The sequence below is a fragment of the Primulina tabacum genome, chromosome 4 (assembly GCF_025594145.1).
Source record: "Primulina tabacum isolate GXHZ01 chromosome 4, ASM2559414v2, whole genome shotgun sequence".
Classification (NCBI taxonomy): Eukaryota; Viridiplantae; Streptophyta; class Magnoliopsida; order Lamiales; family Gesneriaceae; genus Primulina; species Primulina tabacum.
In genome coordinates, this window is record NC_134553.1 from 41,592,171 (window position 1) to 41,602,879 (window position 10,709).

Sequence of the window (10,709 nt, forward strand, 5' to 3'; positions counted from 1 at the left end):
CTTCAAGTTAGTGATCAAAGTTCATTATCCGCTCAGGATTAAGGTGTTATGTAAGACAATCTAGTGATTTTGAATTAGTATGGTCAAATCAAATTCAAATCTCTCGTGGTCCAGTCCAATACAACAAAATGTATCCCTAATTTTATTACCAAACCAAAGATAGACTTCAATAAAATTGAGACGATCTTATCAAAATAATTTGTCCTTATTTATTTATCGATCGTGGACAATAAAACTTTGGATTGAATTACAAATTGAATCTTTCCTGTGTTTAACGACTTAAACACTCAATTTATAATAATACAACAATCCAATGGACATATGCATTGCTCAAAATAAATTTATTTAAACAAATAAATGAACATTATTCTAATTTCAAAATGTCATCAACATATGTACTCAATGGGCATCATACTATCGAACATTATTTCAGACATATTATAAAACAGAACATTGGAATAAGATTATAACCATGGGCAGCATCTAGGACCAATGAAAGACATAATCGAGAACATACACAAGTGCCAAGGAAAATGGATACAGTGAAAAGGCCAAGAAACAAGTCCAAAGGGGGAAAGTGGTGCGAGTGCGCGCAAACAACCCTATCACAATGCACACCACCAAGAAAACCAAAACTTCCAAGGTGAAGTTCCACGCCAAACCCCTTACATAAACTAGCGCCAGGAACACTGACAGGCACAGCATATTGTTCATTGAAACGGCCCCGTATAACTAAGGAAACAGAACACATTTTTTCGATTTAGCTCGAAATAAGTACTGTCATGGAAATCATGAAGAACAATATATACAAACCTCGGAGAATGTCAACGAGGTTGATCTTAGCTTCTTTCCTGCTAGCGAATATAATTGCAGATACGGCCTCGCTGGAATTCGTAGCCAGGGGCAGAGCAATGAATGAGATGAAAAATGTAGGAATCTTTGTGGCATTGGAGAAATTGTTGACAACATCCACCAGAGGGTTGGCGAATGCGGCTGCAGTTGCGGTTCCAAGCAGCAGCAGTAATATGGCTTTAAGCGTGCTCCATCGAGGATCCCTAACAAGTTCGACATCCTCATCTATATTATTTTCTCTTCTTGTTTGCTGCACAAACAAAAGAATAAAGAAATTATCAGCACGTGTACATGGTGACAAGAAAAAAATCCTTGTTCTTTCGGTTTGAATTGTGAAAATTAAAGCCAAACCGTAGCACATGAGGTGAGGATGGGGCTCTAGTTTAGGCACCTCGTGATGGTGATCTCGGGACATCATGGTATTCGGACTAGCAAGAATACAAATTCGAGCACGATTAGCTTCTTCAATCCATCTACCAACTCCAGCAATGAACTCGTTTACACTAACTCTTGAATGAGTCGTGGTATCAAAATCTTTTATCACGCTTTCATCACGCTCTCAATAGCATCATTCTCTTCTAAGTTAATTTTGTTAGAGAAAATGTGAATAAAATGGAAATGTTAATGGAAATGTGGTTGTCCCACATTGGAAGCTTAGAGAAAGGTTTTTCTCCTTATTAGTTCTAGTGTGGACTAAGGGTTTGGGCCCCAAGGGGTACCAAAGATTTTAGAAGGGGGGAGACGCTACTAGGCTAGGTCTCGGTGAATTAAACACACACGCGCGCGCCCGCCCGACTCGGCCCGACTCGGTGCGGTGAAGTGAGGTGTGGTGTGGTATGGTCTTTGACCAATATTAATCTTTTTGGACCAAAATTGTTTGAAGGAATAAATTTTGTTGGTGTCCAAACAGAAGTTGGTGTGCCCTTGCGCGTGTTCTTGCGCGGATGCGTGCATTCTTGCACGCGAACAGAAGGCAGCGCGCGGCCGCGCATGATGTCGCGTAGCCGCGCGCGCCACACTGGTTTTTCAAAGTGCGCGGACAGAACATGGCACGCGGCCGCGTCAGTTCTCGCGCGGGTGCGCGCGCACCGCTGTGCGGAAGAAGAACAAGGCTTCCTTTCACCGAAACAAGATGGCTACTCATCAAAAGTTGCATCTTTGCACGAAATATTGTGTTCATTCAAGACAATCTTTGATGCTCTATATATATCCCTTACATGCATTCATTTACATTTTTTTGTTGCATCGAATTTCTTCTCCATATTGCTGCAGATTTTCGTTCATACACACTTGAAAGATCTTGCATTTCTCTGTTCGTCGAAGTCTAGAGTTTGTTGTGCTACTACTCTAGACAGGAGTCGTTGTATCTTAGGGACGATTGCCGTTAACGTAAAGCACTTGTATACGGGCAATATCGTCTTGCGGATAAAGGATTTATCCTTGCCTCGACTTAAAGAATCGTTGCTGTTTCCAGGATTTCGAGAAAGGACATTTCCAGAATTTCGTGAAGGACACCAGGTTTAAATAACAATCGCAAGATGATATTCGTGTTCTACTATCTCTGAATTCTGAAAATGTCGAGCACATCATTCTCTCCCATTGATACTGCTCCTGCTCAAGGTGAAAAGCCATCGAAGTTCACCGGTGCCGACTTCAAACGTTGGCAACAGAAAATGCTGTTCTATCTCACTACCCTAAGCCTGTCTCGATTTTTGGAGGAGGATCCACCTACAATTGCAGAAGATGATACCGATACCCAAAGGAGAAATGCTGTGGATGCATGGAATCACAGCAATTTCTTATGCGGGAATTACATCCTAAATGGACTTGATGACACGCTTTATAGTGTCTATTGTTCAGTAAAGACTGCAAAGGAATTGTGGGATTCCTTGGAGAAGAAGTACAAGACGGAGGATGCGGGTATCAAGAAGTTTGTTGTTGGAAAATTCCTAGACTTCAAAATGACCAACTCCAAAACCGTGATTGGCCAAGTGCAGGAATTTCAAATCATTCTTCATGACTTGCTTTCTGAGGGAATGTTATTGAATGAGCCCTTCCAAGTAGCAGCACTAATCGAGAAGTTGCCGCCTATGTGGAAGGACTTCAAAAACTATCTTAAACATAAGCGCAAGGAGGTGAAACTCGAAGATCTAATCGTGAGACTTAGAATCGAGGAAGACAACCGAAACTGTGAGGCCAAGACAAATAAAAGGGCGATGGAATCTAAATCTAAAGCAAATCTAGCGGAATCAAGAACTAGTCACAAGAGAAAGCGACCGAACGATGACAAGAAACAAGGAAAAGCCAAGAAGTTCAAAGGGAATTGCTTCAATTGTGGCAAGCCGAATCACATGGCAAAAGATTGTCGTCTTCCAAAGAGAGACAATACAAAGCAGAAACAAAGGCAAGCAAATGTCGTCGAAGAACGGTATGTACCAGTTGATATTTCGCAACTTGATTTATCTGCTATTGTATTTGAAGCCAACTTGGTGGACAACCCAAGAGAGTGGTGGATAGACACCGGATCTACTAGCCACATTTGTGCCGAGAAGGAGATGTTCTCATCCTACTCTCCCAACAGTGAAAGAAAACTATTTATGGGAAACTCTACAACGTCTGATGTCGTAGGAGTTGGAGAAGTAGTGCTGAAGATGACTTCAGGCAAAGAAGTAACGCTCAAGAATGTACTGCATGTGCCGGACATTCGGAAGAACTTGGTTTCTGGTTCTTTGTTGAGTAAGGCCGGTTTTAGGCTTGTGTTCGAATCAGACAAATTTGTGTTAACCAAAAGTTGTGTTTTTATAGGCAAAGGGTACCAAGATAATGGGCTCTTTAAGATGAATGTAATGAATGTTATCCGCCAAGAGGCGAAGAATAAAGTTATAAATTCTGCGTACTTGATTGAAAGTTCAAATTTATGGCATGAAAGATTGGGACATGTTAACTTTAACACGTTCCAAAGACTTGCTAACCAAAATGTAATACCTACATTTAAAAAGGATCCACAACACAAGTGTGAGATCTGTGTTGAAGCAAAAATGGCAAAGGTCCCTTTCCATTCGGTAACGAGAAGTACTACGCCGCTTGAGTTAATCCATACTGATATATGTGATTTAAAATTTGTACAAACTCGAGGTGGGAAAAAGTATTTCATAACATTCATTGATGATTGCACAAGGTTTTGCTATGTCTATTTGTTGAAAAGCAAAGATGAAGCAATAGAAACATTCAAAGCTTATAAGAATGAAGTCGAGAATCAACTCAGTTCAAAGATCAAAATGATAAGAAGAGATCGAGGTGGAGAGTATGTTGCTCCGTTTGAAGAATTTTGTGCAAAATCTGGCATAATTCATCAAACTACAGCTCCATACTCACCTCAATCAAACGGAGTAGCAGAACGCAAGAATCGTACTCTTAAGGAGATGATGAATGCGTTGTTGATAAACTCAGGCTTACACCAAAACTTGTGGGGGGAAGCAATTCTCTCAGCGAACTACATTCTCAATAAAATACCACTCAAAGGAAACAATGAGACTCCATATGAGAAATGGAAAAAGCGTAAACCATCTTACAAATACCTCAAAGTGTGGGGGTGTTTGGCTAAAGTAGAAATAACAAAGCCAAAAAAAGTTAAGATTGGGCCTAAAACAATCGACTGCATCTTCATTGGATATGCAACTAATAGTAGTGCATATCGCTTCTTAGTGCACAAATCTGAAGTTCCTGATATCAATGAGGGAACGATAATTGAATCAAGGAACGCCGTATTCTTTGAAAAGATATTTCCTTGTAACGAAAGGAAAGAATCCCGTCTAAACAAAAGACCTTATGAAACTTCGATTGCACCCATTCAAGGCAATGAAGAAATAAGGCGCAGTAAGAGAGCAAGGGTTGAAAAGTCATTTGGTCCCGATTTTCTAACATACTTGTTAGATAATGAACCAAGAACTATTCAAGAGGCACTATCAAATCCTAGAAGCTCATTTCTGGAAAGAGGCAATCAAAAGTGAAATAGATTCCATAATGTACAACCACACATGGGAGTTAGTTGATCTTTCTCCGGGTTGTAAACCTTTAGGATGCAAGTGGATCCTTAAAAAGAAATACAAAGAAGATGGATCTATAGATAAATATAAAGCTCGATTGGTTGCCAAAGGGTTTAGACAACAAGAGAGATATGATTTCTTTGACACCTACTCTCCAGTTACGAGAATTACTTCCATTCGTGTTCTCATAGCCATTACAGCGTTGCATGACCTTGAGATTCATCAAATGGATATTAAAACAGCCTTTCTAAATGGAGTATTGGAAGAAGAAATCTATATGGAACAACCCGAGGGGTTTGTTGTACCCAGACAAGAGAAAAAGGTGTGTAAACTTGTCAAGTCTCTATACGGAGTCAAACAAGCACCTAAACAATGGCATGAAAAATTTGATACCACAATGATGTCAAATGGTTTCAAAATCAACGAATGTGACAAGTGCGTATACATTAAAGGAAATGAAAATGTATGTGTAATTGTTTGCCTTTATGTAGATGACATGTTAATCATGGGAAATAATCATGAGTTGATCATGAATACTAAGAAAATGTTGAAAAAACATTTTGATATGAAAGACTTGGGGTTATGTGATATAATATTAGAGATTAAAATCTCTAGGAATTCTGAAGGAATTATATTATCACAAACTCATTATGTTGAAAAGGTTCTTGAAAGGTTCAAGGCACTCGACAATCATTCGGCAAGAACACCTTTAGATTTGGGTGTTCATTTAGCAAAGAATCGAGGAGAACCTATTGATCAACTAGAATATGCAAGGATAATCGGTAGTCTAATGTACTTGACTAATTGTACCCGACCAGATCTTGCATATTCTGTAAACAAGTTAAGTAGGTTTACAAGTAATCCAAATAAGGATCATTGGAAAGTCGTGACGAGAGTGCTTGGATATTTAAAATACACCATGAACTTTGGATTGGTATATACGAAATATCCAGCAGTATTGGAAGGATACTGTGATGCAAATTGGATATCTGACACAAAAGACTCCAAGTCCACAAGTGGATATGTGTTCACGATTGGTGGAGGAGCGGTGTCATGGAAATCTTCTAGGCAAACATGCATAGCTCGATCCACGATGGAATCCGAGTTTATTGCTTTGGACAAAGCAGGAGAAGAAGCCGAGTGGCTAAGAAACTTCCTAGAAGATATTCCTTGTTGGAATAAACCAGTATCTTCTATTGTTATTCATTGTGATAGTCAATCAGCAATAGGAAGAGCACAAAGCAGTATGTACAATGGTAAGTCTCGACATATTCGTCGGAGATATAATACCATAAGACAATTGATCTCAAATGGGGTTATTTCTGTTGAATATGTGAAATCAAAGGAAAACCTAGCGGATCCGTTTACTAAAGGTATAAATCGAGATCAATTGTACAAACTAATAAGGGGAATGGGCTTGAAAGCCACAAAATAAAAATGTTTATAGCGGTAACCCAACCTTGTGAATTGGAGATCCCAAAACCTTGATTCAATGGGAAAACTAAGTTATAAACATTGGTTGAACACTTGGAAACAATGAAGGCTCATTCCTGAAACGTCCAAGTAAAATGTACCTGCAACATGTGTTGAGGTTAAATTTTTTTTTTAATGATTCCTATACCTAAGAGGTAGAGTATGGCAGGATACTCTTGATAGGAGATCACCTATATAAGTGAGAAGCGATGGCCGCCTCAAGAACACTTATGAATCTAAGATATGGTCCAGGGCCGAAATGGACACAACATGATAACAAAATATGTTAGAGCTATTGTTGTGTAAATGCTGTTGACTTGGTTTACATAAACGGTTGAATGGTTCAAGACATCGCGTCACCAAGCAACTAGTAAATCCGATAGTATTTTACTACGGAAGGTTCAAAGCCAAAAGCTACCTTTCCCGATGCAATAATAGTTCAAAAGAACTTTCAAGTGGATTTGCATACATGCATAAATTTCATTCATGTGGGGGATTGTTAGAGAAAATGTGAATAAAATGGAAATGTGAATGGAAATGTGGTTGTCCCACATTGGAAGCTTAGAGAAAAGTTTTTCTCCTTATTAGTTCTAGTGTGGACTAAGGATTTGGGCCCCAAGGGGTACCAAAGATTTTAAAAGGGGGGAGACGCTACTAGGCTAGGTCTCGGTGAATTAAACACACGCGCGCGCGCCCGCCCGACCAGGCCCGGCTCGGTGCGGTGAAGTGAGGTGTGGTGTGGTGTGGTCTTTGACCAATATTAATCTTTTTGGACCGAAATTGTTTGAAGGAATAAATTTTGTTGGTGTCCAAACAGAAGTTGGTGCGCCCTTGCACGTGTTCTTGCGCAGATGCGCGCATTCTTGCACGCGAACAGAAGGCAGCGCGCGGCCGCGCATGGTGTCGCGCAGCCGCGCGCGCCACACTGGTTTTTCAAAGTGCGCGGACTGAACATGGCGCACAGCCGCGCCAGTTCTCGCTCGGGTGCGCGCGCACCGCTGTGCGGAAGAAGAACAAGGCGTCCTTTCATCAAAACAAGATGGCTACTCATCAAAAGTTGCATCTTAGCACGAAATATTGTGTTCATTCAAGACAATCTTTGATGCTCTATATATATCCCTTACATGCATTCATTTACATTTTTTTGTTGCATCGAATTTCTTCTCCATATTGCTGCAGATTTTCGTTCATACACACTTGAAAGATCTTGCATTTCTCTGTTCGTCGAAGTCTAGAGTTTGTTGTGCTACTACTCTAGACAGGAGTCGTTGTATCTTAGGGACGATTGCCGTTAACGTAAAGCACTTGTATACAGGCAATATCTTCTTGCGGATAAAGGATTTATCATTGCCTCGACTTAAAGAATCGTTGCTGTTTCCAGGATTTCGAGAAGGACATTTCCAGAATTTCGTGAAGGACACTAGGTTTAAATAACAAATTTCATCAATCTGAATCCCAACAATCAGAGCTCTTAACTCCGAATGTGAAAGAAAACAATCCTTATTTTCATCAACAGCATGGAAAAGACTGAAATGATAGAAGCATAAGGAACACAAAATTGATTAATAAATGGAGAAAGAAAAAAATAATAATTACACAAAAGCGAAGATGTTATTTGCTCCTTAGTCAACATCAGGCTAACATATGAATAAATGTGTTTCCAGCTTATAAATTGTACAGATGCTAACATAAAAGTGACTACAAATGAAAAAAGTTAGAAAAGAAAAAACCCAAAAATTAAAGATAATATATGTAACAGTAAGCTTACATTTTCACCACTTCTTCATCAGGCCTTCCATCATCGGCCAGAAGCCTCCCCAGCGCCCGCGCGTTAAAATGCTTCAAGATCCCAGATATCACATGCTTTCGTTTCGCATAGGCAAGTCGTCTCCTTTGTGCCCATGGTTGAAATATCTGCACGTACAGTAAGTTTTATGCCGCATTTTTAACCGGTCGTTGTGAACGTAAATCGCAGACTAAAACCTCGAATGGGAACACATATACACCTGGTAAATGAAGTAGCAAACGAGAAGTGACAGAGAAACTACAAGCGCAATCAAGACAGACAGGTGTCTTAATGCGATATCTGTGGAAGCTGCACTATCGCATAAGGAAGCACAGATATAGCCATGATGATAGCAGCATAACTCGTCCAGATATCCGTCGAGACGCCTGAGCCTGAATTCGGCGTTAAAATTATATATATTTCAGCTTAACAAAAACATTTGACGATTTAGCGAGTCGTAATATACTAGACAGACCTGTTAAACTAAAGAATTTCGTGTCTTGAGAGTCTTTGGCCATCGAGTTTTCTAAGTCGCACTTGCCAACGATGTCACAGGTACCCCAGATTACAGTAAGAAGCAAGACTGTTGAGCCAGCTAGTAATCCCATTGCTACTGAGACATGACTTTGTACTGTTTCTTTGCTTCCATGTAGCCCCGATACTGAAAACCCAAGTGATCGAACATGAACAAAAATAGGATAAATAATAAAATAAAATTTTCCTTGTTCCATTATTAACTTTGTCAATGTTAGCCATAGTGTAGCTAAATGTGTTGATTGCTCAAGCTTCGAATTAATTAGAAAAAAACGGCAATTTTAGTATGGTAAACCAGTTTGTTTTGAATTTTACTCTTGAAATTTGTCAAATTTTGATTTTCACAATTTTTTTGTTCCAGTTTTTTAGTTTTTTGGAGGATAACTTACATGACTAAAATTTAAATTTTCCCTTAATAAAATTTGACCCCTTTTTAGTAACCAAATCTGGTCTGACTTGTTTATTCGCGCTTTGCGTGTGCATGATATACTAGAGTGGATATGTTTGGAACCCAAAGACGTGAGAGGGAATACCGAATATGACATACAACATTGTCAAACTATATGCGTGTCGAGAACGTTGGAAAAATTGTGCTCAACTAACAAATTATGTATCTAACTTTATTCATGTTTTTTATTCGTAGCCTAAAAAGGGAATGAGGGAGCTGAACAGGCAAAACATTTATGCTTGTAGGATATCATGTATGAAAATAAAGATGAATATGTCTTCAAATTATTACAATATTATATTTATTCTTAACTAATCTAACGGAAATTATCGGTGGTTCCATATTATACATATGGTCTTTTACTGCCATTAACAAAATAATAAGTAATTAAAAGAAATGAAGAATCCAACTCCAACATTTTATTTTCATATCTTAATTAAGAAAATTTCAAAATGAGAAAAATTGCCATTTTAGTACTTAATGTTGTAAAATTTCAGTTTTAATTATATATTTTCAATTTCTAACAATTTTAGTTATTTTTTTTCTATATTGTTAATGTGATAGTACACACTGCAAGTCGACCCCACAACATCGTCATATGTGTAACCTAGGAAAAAAAAGACTAAAATCCAAAAAAAAAAAAAAAAAAGGGAAATTAGCACTTAAATTTGCTAATGTAAAAAATCAAAATCATAAATGTACACAATCGATAATGTAATTTCCCCGTATAAAATGCATGAAATGAGAATATTACCAAGAATAAGCATAGCGTCTGGAAGAGCTCCAAGTATGTGGCAGGTTTGCCGCCCGTTCATCTGAAAAAACGTAGGAGCCATCGAAAATGTGATGGCCGCAGCGCCGGTGGCGCAGATGAAGGAGAAAAAAGATAAGGGCGAGCTTCTGTTGTGACCGCATTTCAAAACTTTAAATCGTTGTGGGCATGAAGGCCGTTTATATAACACACACACACACACACATATATATATATATGTATATATATAATTATCTTGTAATACGGTCTCACAGGTCAGCCTTTATAAAACACACATATATAGTATGGTTTCTTGTGAGACGGTTTATTCTCATATTTATAACACTTTTGATATAAAAATTAATATTTTATGAGTTACTCAAATAGGATATCTGTATCACAAAAAATTAATTCGTGAGAACGCCTCACAAAAATTTTTATGATATATATGTGTGTGTGGGTGTGTGACAACTCCATTTTTATCATATGTATCAGACATCTGACGGAATTAAGGTTTCGAATCTACACTTATTCTTTTTTTCCGCATATAGATAGGCCATATGAAGGAACTAAGCTTATCTAGTTTACAGCATTTTTCTATCATGGCTGTCGAAAAATTCATAAAACTGATCGTGTGAGTTAGTGTAATAAATTGTCAAATTAATCGAAGTCTTTTGTACAATAAAGTTGCTTCTTTTACAATTTATTTTGTTAAAGAGTTGATGTGACACTAGATACTCTAATCGTTTTTACTTGGCATCCGAGTATTGTTGACGTGTTAACTGTTATATTGTTAGTTGTTATATTAGAATTTCGGTA

At 38.3% G+C, this 10,709-nt stretch overlaps 1 pseudogene; it reads right to left on the reverse strand.

Annotated features, from left to right (window-relative positions):
• Window positions 1–483: 483 nt before the first annotated feature.
• LOC142542000 (sodium/calcium exchanger NCL-like) lies at window positions 484–9,975 on the reverse strand (annotated as a pseudogene).
• Between the last annotated feature and the right edge of the window lie 734 nt (window positions 9,976–10,709).